At 42.4% G+C, this 12,157-nt stretch overlaps 1 protein-coding gene across 5 annotated transcripts in view; it reads left to right on the forward strand.

Annotated features, from left to right (window-relative positions):
* The first annotated feature begins 10,811 nt into the window (after positions 1–10,811).
* Positions 10,812–12,157, forward strand: part of GTF2IRD1 (GTF2I repeat domain containing 1) — a 178,496-nt gene continuing 177,150 nt past the window's right edge. For 4 of the 5 annotated variants that reach the window (XM_075336355.1, XM_075336356.1, XM_075336358.1 and 1 more), the window contains exon 1: positions 10,812–11,168. The gene's annotated coding sequence lies outside the window, so the exon portion shown is untranslated. The remainder of the gene's footprint in view (positions 11,169–12,157) is intronic. The other variant, XM_075336359.1, reaches the window with a different exon arrangement.

The raw sequence follows: 12,157 nt of genomic DNA on the forward strand, positions 1-12,157 counted from the left end.
GTTTTGAGAACTTTGAAGGGTGCAGTTTTTAGAATGGTGTCACTTTTGGGTAGTTTCTGTCACGTAGGCCTCTCAAAGTAACTTCAAATATGATGTAGCCCCTAAAAAAATGGTTTTGTAAATTTTGTTGGAAAAATGAAGAGCTGATGAACTTTGAAGCCCTCTAACTTTCTAAACAAAAAATGATGTTCAAAAATTGCACTGATGTAAAGTAGACATATGGTAAAAGTTATTTATTAACTACTTTTTGTGACATAATACTCTTGTTTAGGGGCATAACAATTAAAATTTTGAAAATTGCTACATTTTCGCCAAATTTCAAATTTTTTTACAAATAAATGCAAAAGATATCGCATAAAATTTACCACTATCATGAAGTACAATATGTCACGAAAAAACAGTCTCATAATCACCAGGATCCGTTGAACCATTTCAGAGTTATAAGCTCATAAATTGACACTGGTCAGAATTGTAAAATTTGGTTTGAGCATTAAGGCCAAAATTGGCTTCGTCACTAAGGGGTTAAATATGGACGTCTAAATAAGGCCTTATGTCATTTCATCCCATGGTTATGTGCTCACAATTAGCGATGAGAGAACTTGTTCTGAAAAGGTTCGCCAATTTCAAATTTGGTACAAGCCTTGCCTCGTTCGACTCAGATTTCCAAACAATTTAGTAAATAAGTCAGCAATATTCAGTTTTGTTCGGTAACTGCAGCTTTTCTAATACCTTACTATTACTTTGGCTACAGTACTCATGCTGTATGATGAGTGGGGGACGTGTTTGATGAGGGAAGGGTGTGGGGAGAGGTCAGAGGAGCGGCAGACGATTTTTTCTTTAACTTTATGTGTGTATGTTCCGGCAGCCAATCAGGGCGCAGAAACCATCCACAATGTTCAAATACAGGGGCTTTTGTCAATGGCTGCCTAGGCCAGATGTCCCTTTGCATATAAAAAGCCGACATGCAACGTCAGCGCCATTTTGTGATTTCTAAAGCTTAGGAATGTTCGCAGCTGCTGCTGGACAGTTAGCTTAGCTTAGCTGGGGGGTTAATCATAGGTAGTTGAGATAGTTAGGGCGGAGGGCGATAGTGTCGAATAAGGAAGTGCAGGGACATGCAGTGTAGGGAACGTTGTACCATAAATTGGCATTTCATCTAGTGATTGGTAATTATGTGCTCTAGGTCAATTATGCTATATCCTCATCTAAATAACAGTCATTCTCTGCTCCAACTAAAACTTGCTATTTCCTCATCTAAATAATGGCCATTCTATGGTGGAGCTAAAAAATTGCTATTTCATTATCTAGTGGAAAATCAGTCCTCCAGGTAAAAATTGGTAATTCCTCATCTAAAAAGTTGCCATTCTTCGGTGGAGCTAAAAATTGCTATTTCATTATCTAAATAGTGATCATTCTGTGGTCGAGCTCTAAATTGCTATTTTATTATCTAAATAGTCGAAATCAATCCTCCAGCTAAAAATTGCTATTTCCTCATCTAAATCATGGCCATTATGTGGTGGAGCTAAAAATCGCTATTTCATTATCTATATAGTGGAAAAGCAGTGCTCCAGCTGAAAATTGCTATTTCCTCATCTAAATAGTGGCTATTCTGTGGTGTAGTTAAAAATTGCTATTTCATTATCTAAATTGTGTCCATTCTGTGGTGAAGCTTTAAATTGCTATTTCATTATCTAAATAGTGGAAAATCAGTCCTTCAGCTAAAAATAGCTATTTCTTCTTCTAAATAGTGGCCATTCTTTTATGTAGCTAAAAATTGCTATTTCATTATCTAAATATCGCAAAATCTGTGCTCCAGGTCAAAATTGTAATTTAATCACCTAAATAGTGATTCTTAATTTAGTGGTAGGTGACTGACAGGTGTGGGACTAGGGTTGTGAAACAGGTGCTTAAAAGAGGAAAAGGGTACATCAAATATGAGTGGGAAATCCCAAGGCTGTGGTGGAAGGGGTATATGCGTGGTGTTCAAGGTGTACGTGGGGTAGGTACTAAAGTTCACAAAGTAGCTACTGGGAATTTACCACAAATGATCAATAATTGATTCAGCAAAAAGTTGTGGATGAAATAATAACGTCCTAAAATATAACTTTTACTAAAAATTGCCTAAAATTTCGGTCAAGTTGACGCCTCTTATTTAAAATCAAACATACAAATAACCAACATGTATTTAAGGTTTGGTCCCGTCTTCATACAATGATGAAAAAATAGGGTTATGTAATTACCAATCTGTAATTATTTTGCCACCATTTCATAAATATGTAAGGAAAAATCCAAATACTCATTTAATAAACTGGAAATTTCTCACCCATTTTACAAGGTGCCGATTTCTGTATAAATTGCTAGGTTCCATTCATTCTCATGTTAGGAGCCCAATATTATCAGTTATTCCTCAAAACCTTTTGCTGAATCAAATAGGTGCTAAATTTCCTGAAAGCTCTACTGAACAGACACAGGCTCGTCCTAGCCAAAGTCAACTGACAACTTCCGTTATTGGACGGGCTACTCCACTCCCTTTCTTTGGCAGCTGCATAGCTGTACAAATTTTAGATGAGAGCCAGAAAAAGATTGTGCTACAGTGGATTGCTAGTGCTGCATCAACCTCTCCTCCTCTTCCTCCACCTCAACTTCACATACATTACAGTCCTCAGATGTGGCACCCCAATTACCCTTGTTTCCCACTACGTCACAACTCTCCAACCGCCCAACTGACTGTGGGGAATCACAGATGAGCGAGTCTGTAGAGCTTTTCACACATTTTATTCCATGGGTATCAGAAGTCTGCTTCAAAAATTCCCAGACTCAAGAGGAGGAAAGCTTTTGCACCAATGCCCAAAATCTTTGTCAGTTGGATGCGGGGTCGGATGAAGTAGGGTCCGAGCAGAATCCACATTCTCGCCACCAGACATTAAGCCCTGGGGGTGGAGGTGATGCTGATGATACTCAGATACCTGAGGTGCGCGCGTACAGTACTGTGATGTCAGAGCAGCAAGAGGAGGAGGGTGACTGTCAGGGTGATGAATGGGACAACAGAGAGGATAACATTGAGGTTGGATATCCCACTTGGTATGAACCAAGATGTACACAGCTAAGTAGCTCAGCAGAGGAGGTTGAGGAGGAAAACGAGGAGGTTATGTTGTCGATTCCCGTACAAACCAGTAAAGATGCAACCACGACAAGCACTGCATCCTCAGCCACCACTCTGGCTGTGACGAGCAGCGGTCGTGGGTCTGCAGTTTGCAGGAAGGGTTTCCTAGCCTGGGCATTTTTTGAGACCGCAAAGATCACCCAACTTTCATTATCTGCCAACTTTGTAAACAATGACTTAGTAGAGGCAATAATTCCAATAATTTGACTACTACATGCATGAACTGGCACATGCTATATCAACATACGTTATTCTGGCAGTCTTACTGTGCTAAAATGCAGCCTAGTGGGCCTCCCCAACCAACGGCTGCCCCATCAACCGCAACTGTTGCTTTTTCCTCCTCTGCCACTGTCGACAGAGTTCTCACACATGTCTCTAGACAAAGAACCTACACTTGTTAACCGGCTACAGTCGGAGTGAATGAGAGCCCATCAGCTGCTACCGAAGTGGACTTGCCTGGTGTTATTGACCGATGTCACATACCACATCTTTCTCAATCCACCATAACATTTCCGACTACACCTCCCTCACAGTTCACCAGTTTGTCGTGTACACCCTACCCTCTCTCAGTACAGCAGCCAGCCTTCGATCCTGCAGTTGTGGTCACGTATAAGATTATTTCCTCCAACACATGCCAAAGGGCCCTAATACACCCCTGTGGATAAATATAATATTTCAGTTATAATTGTAACATATAGTAGGGTACTTATAGAGAGATGAAGTCAAGTACTGTACGTCACGGTGGCTCAGTGTTTAGCACTGCAGCCTTGCAGTGCAGGGGTCCAGGGTTCTAGTCCCACTAAGGACATCTGCAAGGAGTTTGTATGTTCTCCCCGTGTTTGCGTGGGTTTCCTCCGGATTCTCCGGTTTCCTCCCACACTCCAAAAACATACTGATAGGGAATTTAGATTGTGAGCCCCAATGGGGACAGTATTGCCAATGTATGTAAAGTGCTGTGGAATTAATAGCGCTATATAAATAAATATTATTATTATTGCTTTCTTTGCTTATTAAATTTTTGCCTCAATACATTTCCCCACTACCAGGTTCATCAGGAGGCTGATAGTGTGTGGGAAAGGAACTGGAACACAGTCCTTTTGATTCTCACCCAAAAGATCCTGCTATATTTATCCATGGGGTGTATCAGGGCCTTTTAGGGCAAGCCACCGTGGAGTGGGGCACCATAAAAACGTAGGGTGAAAATTCTCCACTGTTAGGTAGGGTGCAGATATCCAGGTGCATTACCAGGGAGAGATAGTCTTTATCCTTTTTTTATCATATTTTTCATTATATATGTTGTTTGTCCTTTTAATGCATACTGATAAATATAGATAAGTTTTAGATATTTATATAAGGGAGTAAGGTCTATATAAGCCCTGTTGTAGTATGTCATGATGCATAGCCTGGCCAACTCAGTACCGTAATGGGGCAAATCACGTTTGTGGAGTGGGTCCTAGGCTGGTGCAACTTCACAGACGAGCATTGTATGGCTCACGTCCTTTACCTGGTTGTACAGCAATTTCTAGACCATTATTCCAGCCTGGATGCGTTGTTACAGAAAGCACAGTCTTTGTGTGCTCACTTCCACCATTCGTACCTTGCAGCTAATCGATTTGAATCACTACAGAGGTCTTTTGGCCTACTGGTTAACGAATTGATATGCGATGTGTTGACACTGTGGCATTCCACTCTGCACATGTTGCAGCGACTGTGGCTGCAGCAATGAGCCCTATTGCAGTACAGTATGTCATGGGTCGGGCAACGCAGTCCGGTCATGACGCAAATCATGCTTGTAGAGTGAGCACAGATAAAGTACTTCAGCACCCTTCTGCCGAGATTCAAAATGGCTACTAAAATGATTAGCGCTGGCGATGCCGTCATCAGCATCTCTATTACGGTCATCTATATGCTGAAGCAAACTTTGAATAGTGTATGTGAGGAGGTGCTGGTCCAGAGGAAGAGGAGGAAGCAGAGGATGATGCTCAAGGGAGACCAATATCTCTAAGGTCCAATCTGTCATCACATAGGTGGGTGGCACGGGAGGCTGAAGTACAGCGATCAAGGGAGGCTCATAGTACCAGACAAAATGTTAGTGAAGATGTAGGAGCCAAAGAACAAAGGGAAGAGGATGAGGAGGAAGAGGTGATGAGCGCACAACAGTCAGGAGATGAAGAAGACATTGATCCCCTCTCTGTTGTCCATGGTTGGTGGGAGGAGATGGAAGAACAAAGCTTGAGTGTTACACCGCCACCATTACAAAATGGACTTGGATTTTATGGAAGCATCCGACACATGAGCCCCTTCTTGCTGCACTATCTGCAACATGATTCCCGAACACTCTCCTGGAAGAAGCACTACACAATGCGAAACGTGCATCGGAGAGGGTGTGGGACACCGTTACTTTTGTCTATTGTTCATCTGTAGGTATATTTGTTATTATTGCTCTCTTCTTTAGTTTATTTTAACCATTGTATCTTTATAACTACACACTAGTGTAAAAAATTGTACCTTTAATCTATATATATATATATATATACCATTATAACTTTATATATACGGGGTGATTTCTACATAATTTTTTTGATCTGGTGATCCCAATATAATATTTTTTGATACACATTTCCCCTTTTTGAGGGACCTGTTCTCCTGAGACATTCTGAATACTTTTTAATTTTTTATAATTAATGAAAGTTAATTTTTATGCAAATTGCACTTATTGTTGGTGATTTATGAGTCCCGAATTGTTAGAAATAGAAATAGTGCTGACTTTTGGGTTGCCGTTCTGTTAGATCCTTTGTAGAAGAGTATATTTTACCAAATTCTTCCCCCACTGGAAAGGGACACGTGAATACTGGAGTATCGAAACCAACTTGTGCACAATCTTAAGCTGTAAATGTTGGGCCAAACCCTGTGTTGTGTATGGCCTATGCTTGACTGCAGCGCTAAGGTACTGTGGGGCAATTGATGCCAGTGTCCTGCTGTCTATAAATGCATACAGTCGCACACTGAAAAAGCCAAAAATGTACAAGGGAAAATATGGCACTGCATTACTGCAAAAGAGAGATATTTAGTTTATGTATTGGCCAATGCATGTAAGCCCGGACACCAACGGCAAGGTATATCTCTGTAATCCGGGAACCTAACTTAAAATGCCACTATCTAGGTTAAAAACATCCTTATCTGGGCAAAATGCCACTATTTGGACTACAAACCTCCATGTATGGGCAGCTAGGCTCCTGCTATAATGGTTATGAACACAGCCAGGTCTTAGGGCGGAGTGCTCAGTCAGAAAAAGACTCACTAGAAATATCAAAAAACTGACCCGCACATCCAACAAATGTGAACAGGTGCTAACTGAAAAAACATAGTAACTATAAATGCATACAGTCGCACACTTGTATCTTGTTTGTACTGAAAGGGTTCTCAGAGAAAAAGGCCTACACCTGTCACTGATCCATCCACCTACCTCTTGATTTGAAAGCTGTAAATGCTGGGCCAGACCCTGTGTTGTGTGTGGACCATGCTTGACTGCAACGTTAAGACTCTACGGGTACTGTGGGGCAATTGATGTCTCTGTCCTGCTGTCTGCCTACATATTTTGGAAATGTGGAGACTTCAAGATGGGTATCCAAGTTGTATCTTGTCTGTAGTTGCAAGGTTCTCAGAGCAACAGGCCTAATCCTGTCACTCATCACCTTTTGATTTGAAAGAGTTGTAAATGCTGGGCCACATCTTGTGTCGTGTTTGGCCCATGGTTGACTGCAGCGCAAGGACACTATTGATACTGTAGGGCAATTGATTCCACTGTCCTGATGTCTGTCTTTAACCTTTGGAAATGTGGAGACAACAAGATGTGTCTCCAAATTGTGCCTTGTCTGTACTGGCAGGGTTCTCAGAGCAACAGGTGTTATGATTTAGTGATCGAGGAGGATCAAAGACATAGAAACTAGGAAACCCAGAGAATCACCAGAGTGGTTGGAGACTTAGCTGACTGCAGACCTCTAACTGACAACACAACTAGAAGTAGCCATGGGACGTGCCTACGATGACCTGGTCGCCTCAACACAGCCAGAGAGCTAATTGTTTCTAAAGAGAGAAAAACAAGGAAAGCTAATCTGCCTCGGAGCAGTTCCCCTTAGACTATAGGTAGCCCCCAAACATGTAAAGCCGGTGAAACAAGATGAAACACAGTAGACAGGTAGAGAACAGATTCAGCAAAGATGAGGCCCAAACTATCTATATAGGAAAGGACAAAAAAGACCACTGTCTGCAGCTGCGCAAATCTCTAACAAAAAACCAACACACCTGATGTGAAAAAACTGAGACCACACGATCTCTCCCCCACTATATCAGTACTCTGGTGTTACTGGGATCCAAGCAAAACACTAATATAGAGGAAGGACTGAATTTAATACCAAGCATGACAAAACAAAAATACATTGCAAAATATGGAGCTGGGTACACAGACATTCCAAGCAAGGAATAATCCAACTCCACCCAGAACTCCACCCAAACAGAAACCAGGAAACAAGCCTTAATACCACAGGAATAAAAATGATAAGAAAGTGAAAACAAACCAGCAATTGGTACAAAGACAAAACTGATCTGCAAGGAGTTCAGGTGGAAACAGAAGATAGGGCAGGCTTCAGAATGTCCACAGCACCACAAGAGACAACATTGATCACCGGCCCAGACCAAGAGAACACTACTCAGTTATATAGGCCCAGTCTGAGCAGCCTGATTTACAAGCATCATCAGCTGTCTGGCTTCTGTTAACCAGACTAACTCTACTACCAGCACTGGCCACAAGAGAGAGCCCCAAACCAGAACCCAGTCCAAAAGTGTTCACAACAAACAAGCCTACACCTGTCACTCATCCATCCTTCCAACTCTTGATTTGAAAGCTGTAAATGTTGGGCCAGACCCTTTATCGCGTATGGCCTATACTTGACTGCATTGCTAAAACACAATTGGTACTATGGGTCAATTGATGCCACTGTCCTGCTGTCTGTCTCTAATTTTTGGAAATATGGAGACTCCAAGATGGGTCTCCAAGTTATTTCTTGTCTGTAATGGCAGGGTTCTTAGAGCAACAGGACTACACGTGTCACTCATCCATCCACCCACCTCTTGATTTCAAAGCTGTAAATGATGGGCTGGACTCTGTGTTGTGTATGGCCCATGCTTGACTGTAGAGCTAAGTCACAATGGGTACGGAAAGGCATTTGATGCCACTGTCCTACTGTCTGCCTCTAGTTTTTGTAAATATGGAGATTCCAAGATGGGTCTCCAAGTTGTATTTTGTGTGTAGTGGCAGAGTTACCAGAGCAACAAACCTACTCCTGTCACTCAACCACCTCTTGATTTGAAAGCTGGAAATGCTGGGCCAGATCTTGTGTCATGTATGGCCCATGCTTGACTTCAGCGCAAAAACACTATGGGTACTGTGGGACAACTGATACCATTGTCCTGCTGTCTGCCTCTAATTTTTGAAAATGTGGAGACTCCAAGACAGGTCTCCAACTTGTATCTTGTCTGTAGTGGCAGGGTTCTCAAAGCAACAGGCTTACACCTGTCACTCATCCATCCACCATCTCTTGATTTAAAAGCTGTACATGCTGGTCCAGACCCTGTGTTTTTTATGGCCCATGCTTGACTGCAGCGTGAACACACTATGGGTACTGTGGGGCAATTGATAATCCAAATACTCTCTAGCAAACTTCAGACGGGTCCAGATATGTACTGCTTAAGCAGGGGAACACATCTGGCACTGCAGGATCTGAGTCCCTGGCAGCGTTGTGTGTTACTGATGGTAACCTTTGTTATGGTGGTCCCAGCTTTATGTAGGTCATTCACTAGGCCCCCCATGTGGTTCTGGGATTTTTGCTCACCGTTCTTATGATAATTTTGACTCCATAGGAGTCCCCGTGGAGCCCCAGATTGAGGGAGATTAACAGGGGTCTTGTATGTCTTCCAATTTCTTATTATTGCTCCCACAGTAGATTTCATCACACCAAACTGCTTGGCTATTGCAGATTCAGTCTTCCCAGCCTGGTGCAGGGCTACAATTTTGTTTCTGGTGTCCTTCGACAGCTGTTTGGTCTTCACCATATGGGAGTTTGGAGTGTGACTGTTTGAGGTTGTGGACAGGTGTCTTTTATACTGATAACAAGTTCAAACAGGTGCCATTGCAACAGGTAATGAGTGGAGGACAGAGGAACCTCTTAAAGGAGAATTTACAGGTGTGTGAGAGCCAGAAATCTTGCATGTTTTTCGATAACTAAATACTTATTTTCCACCATAATTTACCAAAAAAATCTTGCCAAATCAGACAAGGTGATTTTCTGGATTTGTTTTCTCATGTTGTCGTCTCTCATAGTTGTGGTCTACCTATGATGTCAGTTACAGGCCTCTCTCATCTTTCTAAGTGGGAAAACCTACACAATTGGTGGCTGACTAAATACTTTTTTTCCCCACTGTATATCCTCATCAGTATTGGTATCCTTTTTTTTTATACGGGCTATCGCTTTGGGGATTTGTTCAGAGGCATTTAGTGATATGGTGCCCATACAAAATAGATAAAAGTTGATTTGGACCATAAAAAATACTAAAAAATGTTTTGATGAAACAAATAGTCATCTCTTTAGACTGAAGACCAATTTACAGATGTTCGTTATTAAAAAAAACATTTTTTTTTTTTGCTGATAATGAAGCCCAATATTTATCATTGACTGAAAATAATACAACATACCGAGCAATGTATTTAACGATGACGAACGTCATCAGTCACGACTAGGGATGAGTGAACTGCTCGGTAAGCGTAATGAGCATTTTGATGCTCGGTGCTCGTTTACAGAATATAATGGAAGTCAAAGGGGGAACAGTCCATTTTTCCGGAAAATCTTCCAAAAAATTGCTCAAGTTCCCCATTGACTTCCATTATACTCTGTAAACGAGCACCGAGCATCAAAATGCTCATTACGCTTACCGAGCACCGAGTACTGACCAGCTCGCTCATCCCTAGTCACAACAAACAATTGTTTTCCAACATGGTCGACTCAGTCTGAGGTGTTTTCTTTTCTTCTGCCGAAGAACCATTTTTGTCCAATGTTTACGAGAGACATAATCTGAACCCGGAGATACACTGAATTGCATCTAATCCATGATTTTATTAGGTATCTAATCTTGAATATTAATGTCATTTCAGTCTCATTTTTCCTGACAGGCTTTATCACCAATTGTCTGCGTGTGGTAGCCATGAGGTAAAATAAATGCACCAGTGTCACTAAATTGTGGCATTTTTGACGAAATTGGTAGAATGTGCACCAAATTCCTTTTTTTATCCTTTACTAATAATAAATCCCTGACTTTTCTATCTTTGTGTGCTAAAACCGGAATTATCTGTCCTGAGGTAAATGTGTAATCCAAGCCTGGACTACAGGAGAGGCTGAAGCTGCAGCTTTCTGGTGTAACCCTGCCCACTAATCTGTAATCTGGCGGCACAGCCTCCATGTACCCAGCACTGTGCCAGCCAGTGTATAGTGTAACCGCAGGAGCCGTGTGCCCAGCACAGCCCTCACCCAGCAGCACAATCTCACTCCACCTATCCCCTTTCTTCTTTCTGTCTTCTCTGGCTTTTTCCTCTTTCCTCCTTGAAGCTGGTTTGTTAATCCTGTATGTAAATTACAGCCAATAGATGTTGTTGTTGAGCAGGGCTGGGATTAGAGACAGGGCGAATGGCTTTCAATCTTACTGGGATTATAGAACAAAGGGACTCCTGCTCCACACACATATACCCAGTCACACACAAAAAGGGGTTTTCTTCTGGGAGGGGGTGGGAAGAGCTCTGCAGACAGGAGGACGGGGGGCTGATACAACACATATCTATTTGCACTGCGGATTGGGGGGAGCTGGCTGCTGCTCTGTGAGGAATTACCAGTCCCCTTCACCCCTCCTGGTATAGGAAGCTGGAGGATCTCACACACCAGTACTGGCACCATTCCTGGTAAGGGAAAAAAACAACAACAAACTTTGTGTGTGATCCATTCATGTGTCCACACGTGACTCCAGGCTGTGAGTGTGTATGAGGAGGAGAGGGGTCACACTGTGGGTGGGTGTGTGTGAGGTGATGCTAGTGGACCTGGCTGTCCCCTCCCTCCCACTCATGACACTGCCACTTTCATTTTGCTGTGTTTTTATGTTTGCCTTCACACATCCTAATCTGGGACTGCTCCATGCACTTTGCCTTTCTGTGGGTATAGACTGCTGATGGTACCTCTACTTTTCCTACATTAGTGGGCAATGACCTGGGATTGCTGCTGTTCAGGGGGGCATTGATTGCTATGGTAACCAGTGACTGAATTTAGAGACACCCTGGACAGCATCATTACCTGGTCAGTGGTCGTACCGACCACCCGTCCCAAACATTGAGGACACTAATGCCATGCTTATATGTAAACATCTCTAGCCACACCACAAAAAATGGATACAACAGTGTGAAATGTAAATATCACATCAAATGTAAACTTTTTTTACATACCCATCAGAAATAGTAGTCACATTACATACTGCTGGTGTTCAGACATATACTGTTCCCAAGTACCTGCCATTGAGAAAAAAGGTGTACTTTACAGTTTATAGGTTAGTTGTTTGTACCCTCGAAAGAGAGTAAGTCAAACGGAGATACTTTTAATTTATGTATCCACCATATAAATGTATGAGAACCTAGGGATTTATTAACATGTAAGGCTAAGTTCACATTTCCGCTAAAATGTATCAGTCACAATCCGCTGCTCTTGTAAACAGCGGAATCCGTTTAGCGGATTCCGCTGCTCCCATAGACTTGTATGAGCAGCGGATTGTGACTGATGATGCTGCGTTGCACCCTCCGCCCGACTGATCAGTCGTGGAATGACTGACCGCCGGGCGGGAGGAACGCAGCATGTAACGTTTTTTGAGCAGCGAGATCCGTCGGATTTCGCTGCGCATGCTCTC

The sequence above is a fragment of the Anomaloglossus baeobatrachus genome, chromosome 2 (genome assembly GCF_048569485.1).
Source record: "Anomaloglossus baeobatrachus isolate aAnoBae1 chromosome 2, aAnoBae1.hap1, whole genome shotgun sequence".
NCBI classification, from domain to species: domain Eukaryota; kingdom Metazoa; phylum Chordata; class Amphibia; order Anura; family Aromobatidae; genus Anomaloglossus; species Anomaloglossus baeobatrachus.